Below are 17,871 nucleotides of genomic sequence, written 5' to 3' on the forward strand. Positions count from 1 at the left end.
AAAAAAAAAAAAAAAAAAAAAAAACCACTGAAATGTACACTTTGAACGTGGGAATTTTATAGTAGGTGAGTTATATCTCAATAAAGCTGTAAGGAAAAAAATCCATCCTTAGCAAACCCCAGAGCTGTGTGACCTCAGAACAAAGACTTCCCAGCTCCAAGCCTCTGTTTCCTCCTCTGTGAAATGGGCAAATAATCCAAACACCACCTTACGTGGAAATCAAGAAGAGAGTGGCTGGGGACCAGCACACAGTAGGTGTTCACCCTGCAGGAGGTTCCCTCCCCAGAGTGGGAGGCCACAGGGTCGACCCGGCAGAGTGCACCGCACGAGGTCCAGCCTGGCCCCGGCGGCAGGGCTCCGGACAGAGGAGGATGCTCATTGCTCATGACATAATTTAGATGGATGGCTCAGGCCATCCGTCAGGCTGGGAGCGGGCGGCCCGCGAAGAGGCCGTGGGGGAGCCCATTACCGTACACGTGTTAACAGCGCATCCTTTGTACCGACAGCCGCGCGGGCGCGGGCAAGGGCCGCTCCCCACATTGTCTGCGCGCCGCGGCCCCGCAGTGATGATGAATGGGCCGCGCGCTCCCGGCCGCCCCCGCCCGGGTACAGCGGGCCGAGGGTGACACTGCGTGGCCACGCTGGGAACTGCGGGGCCACCTGGCCCGGAGCAGAGGGCACGGAGAGTAGCGCGACCGGCCCCTTCCTTGGGTGCTCAAGAGACACTGTATGCTCAAGAGGCACTTAGGACAGAGCCTGGCACATAGTAGGCCCTCAAGAAACCTAGATGATAATTATCATTACCTTTATTTTCAGACACAACCGAGTTCAAAAACTGGATAGGTTTGCCAGGTAAGATACAGGATACTCCGTTAAATTTGAATTTCAGAGAAATGGCAAATACTTTTTCAGTATAAGTTATGATCCAAATATTTCACGAGATATACTTAGACTTCAAAAAAATCATTCATTGTTTATCTGAAATTCACATTTAACTGGGAGCCCAGCTTTGTTTACTTTTGTTTTTGTAAATCCGGCAACCCTATAACTGGGTGACTTTAGACACAACATTTCACCTCTCTGTGCTTTTGTAAAATAAAGTGATCATCTATTCCTGGACTTATATAATGATACAAACAGGACTGTTGTTCGGATTAAATGAGATGATATTTAAAAGAATGTAAAGAGAATCAAGGTCAAAGCTAGCGGGGTTAAAGTTCTCATGTTCACACACAGTTCGTTGAGTTTAGGGAAGAAATGGCCAAACGTTAATGGATGAGTCTAACAACCACTAAGGCTTAAAAGTGAATAAGCAAGACAACTCTTGTGCCTTTGCATGTGCGGTGCAGGCGCTTAGGTCACCCTCCGGACCTAACTCCTGTTGGCCCTCCAGGACTCAGCCTACTGAAGGCTCTCTCTGACTCTCTCCTTCCCTGTTCGTAATCCCATTCACATGCTTCCTTGGAGAGGCATAAGACGCTGGAGTACAGTAAGTACTCAATATTTGTTGAACGGGCGAATATATACATAGTAGCTCAAGGCTCAGAAACTATTATCTTATACCTTGTGACATGGCAATAACCAAAATGTAAGTGCCGGAGGGTGGAGTGGGGTCTGCTCTGCTCCCTTGTTGTGGCCCCAACATCCAAATCAACAAGATTTGTTGAATTAATCTGGATTGCACTGTACAGAGTGCAATACAGTGCAATTGCACTGTACAGAGGGCCATAGCCCTCTGCCAAACACTTTAGCTAAACGTATTCTCAACAATTAACTTCTCACAAGCCAGTGAAGTAGATGCTTTTATTATGCCCATTCTACAGATGAAGAAGCTGAGGCACAGAGAAGTCAAGTAAAGCCCTTTGCCCAAGATGACACAGCTGCACGTGGAGAAACCACACCTAAACCAGGGCACTGCACTGGCTCTAGTGCCTACAGTCCACCGTGGCTCCAGTCAGGGGCTTCAGAGTGGGGCAGTCCACTCTGGGCATGAACACCAGTTCTAAACTTCTCCAGAGAGTGACCTCAGCAAATCTCTTCTCTCCTCTGAGTTCCAATTCCTTCCATTCGTAAAGTGGAATGAATGAATTTACCAACCACACAGAAACCATTCATGGGAAACGCACACAGCGGGTGCTCAATAATTGATGGTCTCCCCAGTGGTCTCAAAAGCCATGGTAAGGGGATGAGAGAGCAGCCTCTTAGCACTGCCTATTCGCTCCATTTCTGGGACAAAAGAAGATTTTGTGGTTGCTAATTCCTCCTAGAGACAGAAAAATAGCTGGAGAGACTTCCATTAAGATTTTCTCCAGAAATGGGTGTCCTTGGCAGGCAAGAGAGCAGGGGAGTGACTCTAAGAGCCCCAGTGGAGGCTGGGATAGGAGACAGGAGTGAGGCAGGGAATTCTTCAGGACCCCAGGAAGCCTCCTCCCCACACAAAGGTCAAAGGGAGAGGGATGGAATGGGGGGAGCTTTGGGCACTTTGAGGTATAGTGGGGTGCCATCCTGTCTGAATCAGGATTCTCTCTGCACCAGATCCTGCCTACCACCAGCCAATTTCTGCCCGTTTGCTTGTCCACCAAAAGTTTCACTGGTTCCCTACCTCATTCATTTATTGAATAAATTCCTATTGGGTATCTGCTATGTGTTGGCATCATTCGCTCTTGATACTGAGAATTCAGTGATGGACAAACAGACGTGGTTCTTGCCCTCAAGGAGTGCTCACAGACTAAGACAGGGAAAGGGGGACAGATATTAAGAGCAGAGTGATGGGGAAATCCAAGGCGGCTGTGAGCACTCGGAGGAGGCACCAGACCCACCTGGGTGATCAAGGAAGGCTTCCCAGAGGAGGTGCCATTTAAGCTGGGACAGGAAGAACGAGTGGAATGAGCAATGCAGTGGAGAGAGGCAGAATTCTCCAGAAAGAAGGAATCATGAGACAAAGGTCCCAGGTGGAGACTGAACTTCTGCAGAGGAGGAGGTGTGCTTGTGTTAGCACAAGGGAGATGAGGGAGATGAGGCTGCTGAGGGGAGCAGGGCCAGGTCATGCATGACGTTGAAGGCTGTGGTGAGAACATATAGCTTTTGCAAGGGTTCTAGAGAGCCATAGAGGGTTTTATGCAAGTGGAGTGGCATGGTCAGATTTTCCCACAGCATTAAATACAAACCCCTCTGCCTTCCCCCTCTCCCCAGGCTAGTATGACCCCACTAGTCCCTGCCAATTCCCTTATCCAGAATCTTCCTGGACCCTCACTCTACACTCTCTCCCTGCCGACAGCTTCCACCTAGACACACTTATCTCGGCCTGTAGTAGAGCAAAATGTCCCAGATCTGTATCAGACAGACTCAGCTTAAAACCTGGCCTCTGCAACCTCTGGACAGGCTGAAACAGGCCCCTGACCTCTCCAAGCCCCAGTTTGCTCATCTGTAAAATGGGGATCATCATAGTGTCCAACTCACCAAGTTACTGTAAGGATTAAATGAGGAGTGTCTTGAAAGTGCCTGGCCCTTACACCCATTGTTTTCTTTCCTCCTCCAGAGAAGCAGGCTGCCTCTTCCAGGCAGCCCTCCCTCACATCTCCGGCCCTCTGAACACCAGAAGCACTTCCTGTTTGTGATGTCTCCCAGGTAACACCCATAGTAAGTAGTTAAGACACGGAGAAGTGTGTCTCCCCACAGCAGTCAGAAACCATCTGGGATCAGAGACAGTCTTTCCCAGCAGAGCCTAGGGAGTCTGCCCAGGGACAGGACAGCTCCTCAAGATGGGGAGACATGGACGGACAGACAGACAAAAGGGCTTTGGGGAGCTAAGCGAGGGCCTCGATGAAGGTCAGGACTCCGGGTACTTGTTTTCTGGGAAAACCGCCCTCCTTAGAGCCAGGCTGATAAACAGGCTGCCAGTGTACAGTGTACATGGGGAAGTAGATTCCTCCGCCATAACCACATCTCCCCAAGGCCCCAGCAAATGGATAGGAACCGGGCAGCCTCCTTGGTAGGAGAGGCACTGCGCCCGAGGCCACCCCACCCCGCAATATGGCGTTCTAGGTTTCCACCATCCCTGCCCTCAGGAAGCCGAGGTTCCCACCCCACCCAAACATGCCTCCACTCAGACCTCTGCCTTCCTTCCACGGTCTCAGCGGCTCAGAAAAGGAAGCTGGCTCCTGGGCATGCGCAATGCGAGGTGGGTGGGGAAGGACGGAATTTTGCCCCGGGGCGGCGAAGGCCCTCAGGAAGCCGAGGTTCCCACCCCACCCAAATATGCCTCCACTCAGACCTCTGCCTACCTTCCACGGTCTCAGCGGCAGGAAGCTGGCTCCTGGGCATGCGCAATGCGAGGTGGGTGCGGAAGGACGGAATTTTGCCCCGGGGCGGCGAAGAGGGCTGGACTGTGAACACACAATGCAGAGAGCTGGGCAACGTTGCTGCCGTGTTGCTGGTCCCCTCTCCCAGGTGTCTCCCTCAAGGGCACCTCAGGCTCACGCCCCTGTCTGGGCCTCAGTCTCTCCATCTACATAATAATGATCCATAAGGCCCAACAGTAATGACTCTCCCACATACCCCGCTCCCAATGTCAAGAATCTGGCAGAAACATCCACAGTCATCAATAATCACTGGTTACCAGGAGCTCCCACTTTGCTCACAGCATGTTACCTAGAAATGCCCCATCCTTATTTCAAGGTAGTCACTTGCCTAAATCCATGTAGCCAGTGAGATGCAATCAGATAAATACCAGCCCCCAGGCAGTTCACACTTCATAGGGGCCCAGCACTGTTCCACACTTTACATTAAACAATCTCCTAATCCTCACTGCCACGCTGTGGATTACGATCCTCATTTTATAAGAGAGGAAATTGAGGTTCAGAGAGGGAGAGTAACTTGCACAAGGTCACACAGCAAGTTAGAAGAAGGGCCAGAAATCCAACCCAGTTCTCTCCATGTTCTTAGGCCAGCTGGAAGAATTTCAAGAGAGGCCTGAAGACGAGAAGCAGGACATCCCACCCAGACCAGCCTCCATCCTGCAGCATGGAGACCCCTTCCTTCAGTTTGTTCAGAAGTCAGAAGCCAAGTCATTCACCGCTTTTAAAGGGGAACTTCCCCTATGGCACCTCCCTCTCCCCCAGCAGCTGCCCCCTTCCCTCAGTTTCCTCCCTCCCCCATCTGTCTCCCACTCTCCAGCACAAAGAGTTGCCAAGGTAACTGCATCACCAATGACTTTCCTCTTTGTCTGGGGCCCTCCAAGGAAATTCATAAGCCAAGTTGCTGCTCACTGACCCCTGATGACCCGTGTAGGGCAGCGCAGCCCCGGACCACCCCTTCAAGGCCCCCTCACCTCACCCCACCCATTTCAGCAAATATACCCTGGTGGCAACTCCTGGTCACAAACTCCAGGTCCCAAGATGCAAGAGGCTGGGGGCTGGGAGGAGGTGTTTTGGGGGGTAACCTTCGAAAAATACACTGCTAGAAACACTGCAGGAAAAGACACAAGGAAAGAACACACTATCTGCTTGGCACCGGGCTGGACATTTTAACAGTTCAACTAATAACACCTACTATGTGCCTGACACTGCAAAGCACCTTGAGTGGCCCTGAGAATGCCACCTACTAAGTGCTTAGGTCTTTGCTAGACACTGAAGGGGCACAGACTAGGTGCTTCCCTCTGTGCTAAGATGATGGAAAGGTGTTGGGCAATGAGGTGGGTCAGAGAACTCATCATGGAGGGGCAGGCCTTTGAGCCAAGCTCTGGAAATCCAACTTGGACATACAACATATAAGGGTCGGAGAAATTGGACAAGGGGGAAATGGATACTCTCTGAGCGATAACTATGTACCAGGCAGGTCCCTTGCTTTAAGCAGCAAAGTCGGGACTTGAAGTCAGATGCATCTGATTCCACATCCCCTTCCCCCCTGCTATGGTATCTGATGATGTCCCTGATGGTAGAGTCTCCACCAGCCTGCATCTCTGAATGAGGGAGATAGGAGCAGAGCCACCACCAGCCTGAGAAAGACATGGAGCATGAACAAGAAATCAACTTGTGGCACTGTTTTGCTGTTTTGTGCCACTAAGATTTGCACCACCCTAATCAAGATTTAGGGGCTGTGTGTTACTGTAGCATATCCCAACCCTTTCTGACTGTTACACCAACAGTCCGAACCAAAATTCTGAGTCTGGCTTTCATTGGCTGGATTGGGTCATGAGTGCCATCCCTGAACCAATCACTGAAGGCAGAGGACAGCAGTGCTCTGATTGGCTCAGGCCTGGATCACATGCTTGCCTCTAGATGTGGGGGAGGGGCAGTCAACCCACTAAAACTGGTGGAGCGGGGATGGGAGAGGACTCCTTAAGAAAGTAGGGTGCTGTTGGGAATTCCCTGGCAGTCCAGTGGTTAGGACTCCAATGCTTCCACTACAGGGGGCATGGGTTTGATCCCTGGTCAGGGAACTAAGATCCTGCATGCCACACAGTGTGGCAAAAAAAAAAAAAAAAAAAAAAGTAGGATGCTGTTACCAGAAAAAGGAACAGATGCTAAAGAGGCAAAACTGACAAGTGTCCACTTCAGGGGGCCTAGGTGCTAGAACACTGTGCAGGAGGTGTCTATGCTGAACATGAGACTAGTCCCCAGGTTCCTTCTTAGGTGAACACCTTACATGGCTCTGGAATTTGCCTGGAAAAAGATTCTGTTGAGTTCCACTGGGTGATGTGGCTTCTCCCCTAGGTCTTAGGATGTCCTTCAGTTTCTGAGGGGCCTGCAGGGCATGTGGCCAGTTTTCCCCAAGGAGGGTATAGGGTACTAGGCTGGGGTAGGGGGGTCGGGGGAGAAGGAATGGTCAGCCAGCTCCCAGCTGCCCAGGAGGATGGAGAGAGCTGGGCCTGCTCAGAGCAGTAGGTGGGGGCTAGTGCGGGCACCTATGTCCCTAAAGCCCAGGTCCTTCCCCATCAGGTCTCTCTTTAAGAGCCTGGTTTAAAATCAATGCAAACCAGGCACTGTCCCAGGTGTTCCACAGACATCACTGGGCTTAATCTCCCTGAGACCCTCATGAGCAGGCATGAGCGGGCTACCCCATTATCAAAACAAACAGTGGACGCTCAGAAACGCATGGCCTACCCAAGGTCACACAACTCAACACAGAGGTCCCAGTCTTTATCCATCCATTCAACACATCTTAAAAAAAAAAAAAGCTAAAAGATAATTCTGACATTACAAAAACATTAGAAAGAGAAGAGGAAATTCCCCTTTACTTGCCATACCCATTCCAGTCTCCAAAGGGCGCACCATTAACTCTTTCTTAACTAGCCATCCAGACGTCTTTCTATGCTCATCTAGTATGTTTGAGTGTTTATTATATGCCAAGAATGTGCAAGGGTGTTAACAGGTGACTATCAGAAAGATGGGTTCTCAAGGGTGTACAACTTGCCATGCAAATCCATCTGGTTTTTTATAATCTTAACTAGTCAAGATATGGGGATGAGGGACTGAGAAGACATTGAAACCCATGTTAGATTAGGTCTCTCCCCAGCTCCAAATTCCCCAACAATCCCCACCGACCCAGAGGAAAGCCAAAGTCCGTATGCCCAGACGCCCTGCCTGTTCTGGTCCTTGGTCACCTCTCCAACATCAACCCCACCATCTGTCACCATCCCCTCGCTCCCCTCCAGCCACACCCCGTCATTTCTCAAACACCCCTGACACACTGTGCCTCAGGACTTTTGCACCTGCTGCCTGGAACACCTTTCTCCACTTTCTGATAGGCTCACATGCTTTACGTCTTTCCTCAGATGTCCATTTACCTTAAACTTGACTCTTCCCACTGAAAACCCCCTACATCCCTTTTAGTTTCTTTGTTTTTCCTTATAACATCTACTACCCTCTGACGTACTATAAAAGTCTTAATTATCTTCTCTCCCCTGCATCACTAACTAGAGTGTAGCTTCAGTGAAGTCAGGAATCTGTGTCTATTTTGTCCATGGCTGAATCCCCAGGGCCTTCGAACAATGCCTGGCACACAGTGGGTGCTTCATGAAAAGTTGTTGAATAGCTGTATTTATGAAAGGAGACCACAGGTCAGTCGGCAACGTGGCTCAGACATGCCCGAATATTTTTTAGAACATTTGAGCCTCATACTTTTTGGAGCCAGTGCTCTGCACTGTAAAATCTTATAGGATGGCATGTTTGGAAGGATGAAGGGCTGAAGGGGTGGAGGGGGGGCTTTGCCCCCAAAAGCCATTTTCTGCAGATACCCCTTCCCAACTCCGCCAAGGGTTGTGGGGTGAGCTGGCAAATCAGAAGGACCTCAAATCAGAAATCCCCAGCCCTGCCTCTAGTGGCCTCTCATCCCCTGGATCTACCAGGAACCGGGGTCCAAGAAACTTGGACACCAAAAGCAGGGGCTCTGGGGAGCCAGCTTGCTGGGGCAGCTAATTCTCATGCTGTTACTGCTGCCCCTGCAGGTTCACTTCCCCAGGTATGATTTATGCTTCTGGCTGAACATTTTTTCTCTGCTTTTTGGATTCTGCTCTAGAATTTTTTTCTCCTTGGCCTTTTCCTGGGTCAATGCAGTCCTGATATTTGATTCACTGTTAACAGTATTGACTGCATAGGATTGAGCCAAGAAATGGAAGAAATTGCTTTTTCTTTCTTTCTATCTCCTGGTTGACAACTCAGTCTCAGTGCTGGGTTGGTCAAGCTTGGCGAATGCGCTACATGGCAAAGGGAGTGGGGTTTGTGCCTCCGTGGCTGGACGGTGACTCAGGGAAGGAAATGAGCAAGGGGTTGCCAGCTAAAGGGGGTCCTGCGCTTGCCTTCCATCCAGGTTTTCCCTCCCAGATAGGAGAAAGGTTTGGAGAGGAGGTGCTTCAGAGTCAACCAGTCTTGGATTGAAGCTGTGTGACATTGGGGAAGTCACTTAACCTCTCTGAGCCTCTGTTTCCACATTCATAAGATGGAGGTAATCTGTAAAGTATTCATGCATGAGAAACCCTTTGAATCAAGCCTGTCATCATAAGAGCACAATTAATTGTACCTGCCATGGTCATCTCCATCATCATCATCATCATGACTCTATTCTTGAGTAATCTCTGTTCTGACCAAAAACAGAAACAAGCACTCACTCTATCTCACGAAAATGATGTGGGAAGCCTGGAGTTTTCTGGTATTTATTTATTGTGGTTGTAACATTGTTACAAACTGTGTTAAGTGTTATGAAGGGAAAAAAGAGGGGGCTTTGAAAGAAAAGGGGAGGGCATTGCTTGATCTGAACCAGAAGGACGCTCTTAGAAGGAACCTCCAGGCTAAGCTCATTCGCAGTAAAAGAAGAAGAAAGCCCATCAGAACGATGGCAGGTAGTTTCAATTAACATCCAATTATCAGAGAATACACGGTTACAGTGACTTGTGGCTGTACGCTGTACCAGCTCATACCATCCCATGACAGCCAATGGCTAAATTTTCAGGAATTTTGTGAGCCGGTTGTAAAATGTGGTCATGATTAAAAATTAAATTATATAAACTTACAGTTAAATAAATGACATTAAAACTACTCAAAACTCATCACTTCCTAATTATTTGACCACATTTTATTATTATCTATACTCTTGAAGTTCTTTACGTCCATTGCACTTATCTGGTAGAAATACATATAATGGTATCTGTGCGTCTCCCCAACTTCACTTTAATGACATCATGTTGGTAGCTTGAAATCAGCCCCAATAGGAATATTTACAGACCCTAGTAAATGCTCCAAGCCAGGGTTCAATTTATTATTGTTTTGTTAATTCCTTAGAAAGTGACGTAAAAAATGTTAATAAAGCAGATTAAACTTAAAGATATGATGTGTCTGTAGCCATTCTATTGTGAAAGCACAATCGAGGAAATATTCTTCCAGTATTTGAAAACCATGATTCAATTCAGAAAGAAGTTGCCCACGTCACTGATGAACAAGTGAAGTCCCAACATATGTCTTTGTTGTTTTGTTTTTGTCTCGCTCATTAATGTAAACAAAAATATTAACCAAGATTAATGTCAGAACCACACATGTTAAATGCTAAACATGTACCAGCACACCACTGAGTCATTATAGTGCTTTCCAAATTAAAAATCGAGAGCTATGGCTATAATGGATTTTTCAAATTATTTCTGGACATGGAAAAGCATTTAAGGAAAGGTGGTTTGTCACTTCAAATTAGTGGGCCATTCAGGTGGTCTGTGAGGATACTGGGACGGAGTATCTGAAATTGGGGCTGATCCAGAAAATCCTCAGCATCACCATTCTTGGAATAATAGCTTGACAATATCAGTTGGTTGATAGAAGGAGGAATGGATCAATTGATTCCAGCTCTGCCCCTGAATACGCATGAGCTCAGGCAATGTTCTGAGCCCCAGGTTTCTCCTCTATAAAATTAGGATAAGATGCCTTCCTTGACTACATCCTAGAGAGGTATGGGAATCAGGCACGGCATGAGTGAGCTGACTCATTTGGATGTAAGCGATAGACATCCAATGTAAGCTAGCTTAGCCGAGGAAGGGGAGATTCATTGGTTCTCAATATTTGGATATTGGGGTAGTTAAAACATTCGAAGAAAAAGCTCTCGTTTCTCCCTTTTTCCTCATCTCGTGACGGTGGCTTCACTCTCCTTCTCCACACACACCTTCCACTTCCACCTTCTCCACGTGGCTGGTACCTGCCCTACAAAGTTAAGCGGAGGAGAAGCTTCCTCCTACCAGGTCCACGTACCAATCCCATGAAGGGCTCTGATTGGCCCTGCTTGGGTCATGTGCTTGCCTCTTGCACCAATCACTATCACCAGAGGGATAGGATGCTGTGATTGGTCAGGCCTGGGTCTTGGGACCGCTTCTGCAGCCAGCAGAATCTTGTTTCCAGAAGAAGGGTATTGGGAAAGCTTTCTAGGCAGATAAAATTCATAGGTCCTCTCCAGAGGTGAATGTGTGCTGGAAAGATTAAAGCAACAAGCATGAAGGATGAGAATAATTATTCTCGAAATAAAGGGACAAGGCTGTCCATATCTTACACATGGACTTAATTCATTCAACAAACCATCTTTTCACAGTCTAAAATTAATCCCGTAGCTCCAGGCTGGAAACCTTGCAAGGACCTCATGATTCAAGTCCTGCCCATATCTCTGGGCTCATATTGGACCCCTCCTCATCTCTCACAGTGCCCCAGCCCCACCGGGCTTCTGTTTCACACTGTGTCTCTCCCCTTCCTTTCTCAAGATCTTTCACATGTGTTTCCCCTGCCTAGAATGTTCTTCCCGTAACTCCTTACCCCAATCCATCTTTCTAATCTATTTCCCCCATAAGCACGGTAGACAATAGAGACTTATGCCTCGCTCACAGGACACCCAAACGGCTGAGCACAGCACAAGGGACAAAGTAGACAGTCAACAAATACTTCTGAGATTAATAAATAAATGAGCATGTATTATTCCAAGGGCAAAGGAGTCACAAATTCCCTGCCTTTATACACAGATTCATTCCTTCTTTAATTCTGGCACTACTGCACCATGGGATGGAAGAATTAACAGTAAACGAGAAACTCTTCTTGCCTTCAAGGAGATCCTGGTTTGATGGGAGAAGATGGCAGAGAGTCACACACAGAACTGGCACAAAGTGAGTATGGGGCGGGGCTGCCGAGGGGGCAGAGGACACGATTTGGGAAGGCAGCAAACACTTCCTGGAGAAGGTAAAGCCCAAGATAAGTGATAGATTAATAGAAATTTGGTAAGTGAGGGAGGCAAAGTTAAGGGGGTGGTACGGGGCGGGAAGAGGGTAATTCCAGGCAGAGGGAAGAGTAATGCAAAGATCTGGAGTCACTGCTGTAGTCAGAAAGGGAGAGAGAGCGTGCACGCTGGGGGAGGAATGTTTGTGAGGATTCAGCAGGCTGACTCTGGAGAGACTGAGGCACTAGGCGATCCAGAATGGCCTTGAAGCCGTCCTAAGGAGACTGGACTTGACCCAAATCGTGCCATGAGACCCCCCTGAAGTATCTTAAGCAGCAGCATGGACGCCGCCACACAGTGTATTACAAAGAAATCTTCAGCTGGCCCATCACCTAGGGGACACAAGCTAAGATTAATATCAGTTTAAGGCTTTCAATTTAGACAAATTCATGACTCCGTGGGAGGGGCAGCTGAGCAGCTCTGACAATGTCCCCCCTTTTAAGGTCGGTATTACAATCCCTGACTTTTAGAGTCCTCACACTCCAGGAGCATAGACTCAGAAATAAGAGAACCCCTGCCTCTTAGACCCAGGGAAAGGGATGCATGGCACCTCAGTCTTGCAGAGAACAGAGGATATAAGGTGGACCCCTATAATCACAGCATTGCAGAGACCTGTAATCACGGAATTATTAACCAATAACATCACTCTTCGCCAGCACAGGGGGACTCGGTGGGGTTAGGTAGCCCAAGCCCTATGAAATGACATGGGAATCCTTTCGGGAAGGTGGCTTTGGTCTCCCTAAACCTCCTTCATCCAGGGTCCCACTGGGGCATCTGGTCACCCTCCCATGGCTGCCTCCTAGGAGGCCTCCACCCTGTACCAGGTCTGCCGTATCCTTGCAGCTGCTCCCTGCACCCTTCTGACCTCGGACCCACTCCTTCCAGCCTAGAGCCTGAATCTTTTTTTAGCTCGCATCAGTCCTTAAAGATAAATGTTGCTTCATTTCTTCCCCTTCCCCTCCACCCCCATCCCTGCCTCCCAGGGTGCCAGAGTTCAACTCAATTTTCTCAGATTAAATAAAATTTCAAAGTGTCAGTCTCTGGCAAATGACAAGTTAGAAGGTGGTTGATTTTCCTAACCCGATCGCCAGTCCAATTACAATTTTTAATCTATATGTAGATAATGGTGAACAAAACCCCACAGAAATGTCAAGAGTGAGGAGGTTATTAGCTTAGTTTTAATTACTGTCCATCATTCTTAGCAACTGGAGGGACCCGGCAAATTAGGGGAAGGCAGCATTCCTCTGGAAGGATCAGCCAGGCCCCCCGGCTACTGGTCCCCAAAACCATCCACAAGCAGACAGTCCAGGGCGCAGACAGTGCACATCCCCCCACCAGGCCCCGCCACGAGTTCCTGCCCAGAGAGGCCTGCGGACCTGAACTTGTGCAGAATCAGTCACACCAGCTGATGCGATGTGACCGCAGACCTCTCTCCTCCAGCATCCCTCAAGGCTGCGCGCCTCCACCCCCCCCAACTCTCCCACCCGCTTTGTCTCTAAAACATACCTAGAGGTTATTCTTTTGTCTTGATGATGAAAGTAACCCATGCTCACCGAAGGAGGATGTTTGGAAAACTGGGAACAATGAAATGGAGGAAAAAAAAAACTTATCCTAATCTTACCACCTAAAACAACTGTTAATATTTGAGGTTATTCCCAGTCTTGTGAATGTGTGTGTATACATATATATGCACATATATAGGTACGTACATATACATATAAATAAAATGTAAAATACAAATACCTATATATAATACATAATAAAATGAATATATTTAATATTAAATTTATGTAAAATGTTTAAATACAATATGTTATTATTTTATAGTATTTATAGATATTTATATTTATTAATAATATTTACATTATTATAAACATAACATAATTACAATTAAATTATAATATATGATATTAGAATTCTATACATACACACAAACTGGATTATACGGCATGTGGCTTTTTACGTCTTTATCACAGTTTCTCATATAATGAATATTATTTGCCAACATCATTTTAGTAGCTGCAGAAAATTCTATAGCCTGATATACATTTCACTAATCCACCCTTCATTGTGGCATGTACAAAGCCAATGCATATTTTAATACAGATGTGACAATACTTTATGTTTACTATTGCAACCTGGTTTCTTCACTTACTAAAAAATGGTTTTTTGTGTTATTATAAATTCTGTGACTATCATTTTAATAAATCATTCAACCTCTAACAAGTATTTTTGAGGGTCTAATCTGTACCAAGCACTGTGCTAAGTGGTAGAGATGTAAAAATTAGAATCCAATAAACATTAGAATCTTATAGGGTTCCTAATCTTTTAAATCACACCTTTCATTAAACTGAATATATATATAAATATATATATTAATTATATATTAAATTAGTCATTCTGTTATTGGAGATTTGGGTGGATTAACGTTTCTCATAGTTGTACAGAACACTGCACTGGACATTTTTGTATATAAACTATTATCTCTCTTCTGAAGTATTTCCTTCTCATAAATGCCCCAGAATGCAATGAATGGGTCTAAGGGTATTAATATTTTTTTAATTCTTAATGAGAAATCTGGTTTCTACTTAAATGAAGTTTTAGGAGTGAAACTGATTTGTGACCTAAAGCAAATACCAAAAAAAAAAAAAAAAAAAGAAAGAAAGAAACACACAAAATTAGACCCCCAGGGGGCTCTATTTTAATTAATTAGAAACAGTGCTATTTTTAATATCTCAAAGGTTGTCAGAAGGATGTAATGAAAGAATAACAATATCTTATTCATGGAGAGAGATGGAGAGTTTTAAAACTGGTCACCCCCATCCTTTTATTTGTGAAACACTTTTGGTAACTATACAATAGTATTTTCCAAAGAGTAGTATGAGCACGACAACTTGTTGGCAAAGTGATTTTGGGTAGCAGAGATATGAACCTATGTTTTCTTCTTCATCACTATATGTTTATGTTTTCATGTATTCCGAAAAAAATACCGGCAGAATATCAAACCCACACTCTCATGAGATTAGTTTAGAACAGACTAAGGAAAGAATAAGAGAAGTGGGTTAAAATGCAATTTGAAGAAAGATTTTAAGCACAGAATCATATAGAATATGGCAACCATCGGGTGCATGAAAGGGTCACAGGAGATGCTGCATATATCAGTGTGACATGGGACGGTAGTGACGGGAGACTGTTATCAAGGCTACTCTGATGGTACCAGAAAGTCTGAGATCTCAGGAAACTTGCTATTCATTAAGCATCTCCATGTGCCAAAGATGTGATGGCCAAATCTGGGACTTTGCTTCACTCAAGAGATTAAAAATAACATTCCAGCCTTCCTTGGCAGCCCATTAAACTCACCTGGGGGGCTTTTTAAAGCACCAACAGCTGGGCCTCTCCCTTAGAGGTTCAGCTTCCAAAGCTCTAGGTGGGGCCTGGGCCTCGGTATTTATAAGGCTTCCCCTGTGGATCTGACATGCATCCAGCGATGAAGATTCCTGGTCAGACTGCCTTCTTTCTGGGTGGAATCCTGTCCACAAATGGGGGCTGGACACACCCCTCCCCTTGATCTGTCCCCTCTTTGGCATTCTAGAATTTCCCCAGCCCTCTGCTCACAGGATAATGAGGCTAATGGCCAATCAAGTCTTAAGGAGGATTGATTTGTTTATTAAGCTGCCGTTATGTGCCAGGTGCTTCCCACTCCCAAGCCCGGGAGACTCAAAGGCAAGCAGGATATGGCCTGGGAAAGGCTGCGGTTGTGGGGACAGAGAGAAGACAGAGCAGCTTCAGGGCTTGAGGGTGGACTTGGGGTCCAAGCACCAGGGGAATCTCCGTGGCAGATGAAATAAATACCCAACCTTGAATGAGTTTGGGTAAATTCAAGTCTGGATCACCTGCATGGGTGGGAGTCCCATCGGAGCATGGACAGCGAGGTTCTGGTGGAAGATGTGCTGGAAGATGGGTGGGGCACATGGCTGGCATTTTGGTCAGTGAGGGACAATAGCCAGTAAATGCCACGGCAGGCAGGAGTCAGTCATTCTTGGTTATTTAAGCTCTGAACACAGGCCTCTGGAGACAGCCCCCAACTGCTAGGAGTGTCATAATCAACAACCTCAGCCCCACCACCAGATATGTACTTGATCTTCCAGTAGCCTAAAGCCAAGCCTCATTCAGCTCCAGGTCACCCACTATGGAGAGAAGCTGTACTACTCACCATGACATGCAAAGCCCTGTGGGACTTGCCTCATGCTTACCTCTCTGACCTCATCCATTTATTCATTCATTCATGCAACACTATGTATAGATGCTAAGTACCATGCTGGTGGGAATTCAACCATGAGCAAGACAGATACAACTACTGCCTTTACAAGCTCACAGTTTAGAGGGGAAAACAGACGTGGCATTGAGAATGCCATAAATAACCTTATAATTACAACCAGTCTCAGCGTCAAACTCAGTGCCCCTGCTAGATTGGACTTCCTGCAGTTCCCTGAGTGAGCACGCTCTCACCTCAGGACCTTTGCACGTGCTGTTCTCTCTCCCTGGAAGTCTCCCTCCACTCCATTGCCTCCTCCCCTAGCTAGTTCTTCCTGATCCTACAGGTGTCAACTTCGAGGTTACTTCCTTCCAGTGGCCAGCCCCAATGCCCCCAGTGTGGGCTAGGTACTCCCCTACTATTCTCCTATCCACAGTGGAGAGTGATTGCCTTTTGCACTTCTAGCTGCTGCACTAGGCTGGGAATTTCACTGTGACATCAGTTTTATTGAATGGATGAGTCAAAGCCTTATCCTTTGTTCCGTCTCATTCATTGCTTGGCAGACCCTGGGGTCTGCTAACACTCCATAAAAATAAGTGTTTCTCTACTTTTTCCTTATTGTGCTGCCATTCCTCCTTGATGGAGGCATTGAAAACTGGCCTCCATCAAGAAACTCAAATCAGCTTTCCAGTTGCATTTGCAAAGCTCAGGGTCCCTCTGACCCAGCTTCCACACAGGCACAGGAGCACAGAGATGACTTGATAACAGAAAGCCAGGAGGGGCAGAGGAGTCCTGAGTTCCATCTTCTGTTCTCATCTCCATCACAGGCTGCCAGCTCGGGACAGCTCCAGTGGATTTTGCTGTGAAAGGCGCACAGTAGCTAGGATTATGGCTTAAATGAGGTCATTTCCACTTCCTTTGCGGTAAACAGAAAAATGGCCCCTCCAAAGACATCCACGTCCCGATCCCCAGAACCTGTGAATTATTTTACCTTACATGGCAAAAAGGACTTTGCAGGTATGATGAAATCAGTGATCTTGGGATGGGGAGCTTACCCTAGATTAGCCAACTGAGTCCAATCTCACCACAAGAAGGAGGAGGGACAAAGTCAGAGAAAGAGGGAATTCCCTGGAGGCCCAGTAGGTTAGGACTCCATGCTGTCACCACCAAGGGCCCAGGTTCAATCCCTGGTCGGGGAACTAAGATCTCACAAGCTGGGCGGTGAGGGCAAAAAAAAAAAAAAAAAAAAGTCAGAGAAAGAGATGTGAGGATGGAAGCAGAGATCAGAGAGAAGTTTGAAGATGGTACATTGCTAGCTTTGAAAATGGAGAAAGGGGCTGCAAGCCAAAGAATGCAGGTGACTGACCTCTAGAAGCTGGAAAAGGCAAGGAAACTGATTCACTCCTAGAATCTCCAGAAGGAATGTAGCTCTTCTAACACGCTGATTATATCTTTGTAAGACCCATTTTGGACTTCTGACCTCCAGAACTGCGAGATAATAAATTTGTATTCTGTTAAGCCAATAAGTTTGTGGTAATTGACTGCAGCAGTAATAGGAAACAGATACACCCTCCCACCGTTGAACTTATATCTCCTGAATGCTGTGCCTCAGATGAGGTAGCTTTCATGGTGGTTCTAGAACCCTCTAGAGGCAATGATTGTTCCCTTAGAACTGTTCTGGAAGGATCTCAGGCATCTGATGACTTCAACTTCTCTCCAGGTTCTCATAGGCACTTGATTGATTCTCCCTTTTCTAGATAATCTATCTCATAACAAATAGAGACTCTCTGGGATGACACCACCTTTCCTCTTCCACTCATCTTTCCCATGCCCCAACTGCTGTCCTCCATCATTAGTGGAAAAAGAAAGAAGATTTGAGAGTG

The sequence above is a fragment of the Physeter macrocephalus genome, chromosome 19 (assembly GCF_002837175.3).
Source record: "Physeter macrocephalus isolate SW-GA chromosome 19, ASM283717v5, whole genome shotgun sequence".
NCBI classification, from domain to species: domain Eukaryota; kingdom Metazoa; phylum Chordata; class Mammalia; order Artiodactyla; family Physeteridae; genus Physeter; species Physeter macrocephalus.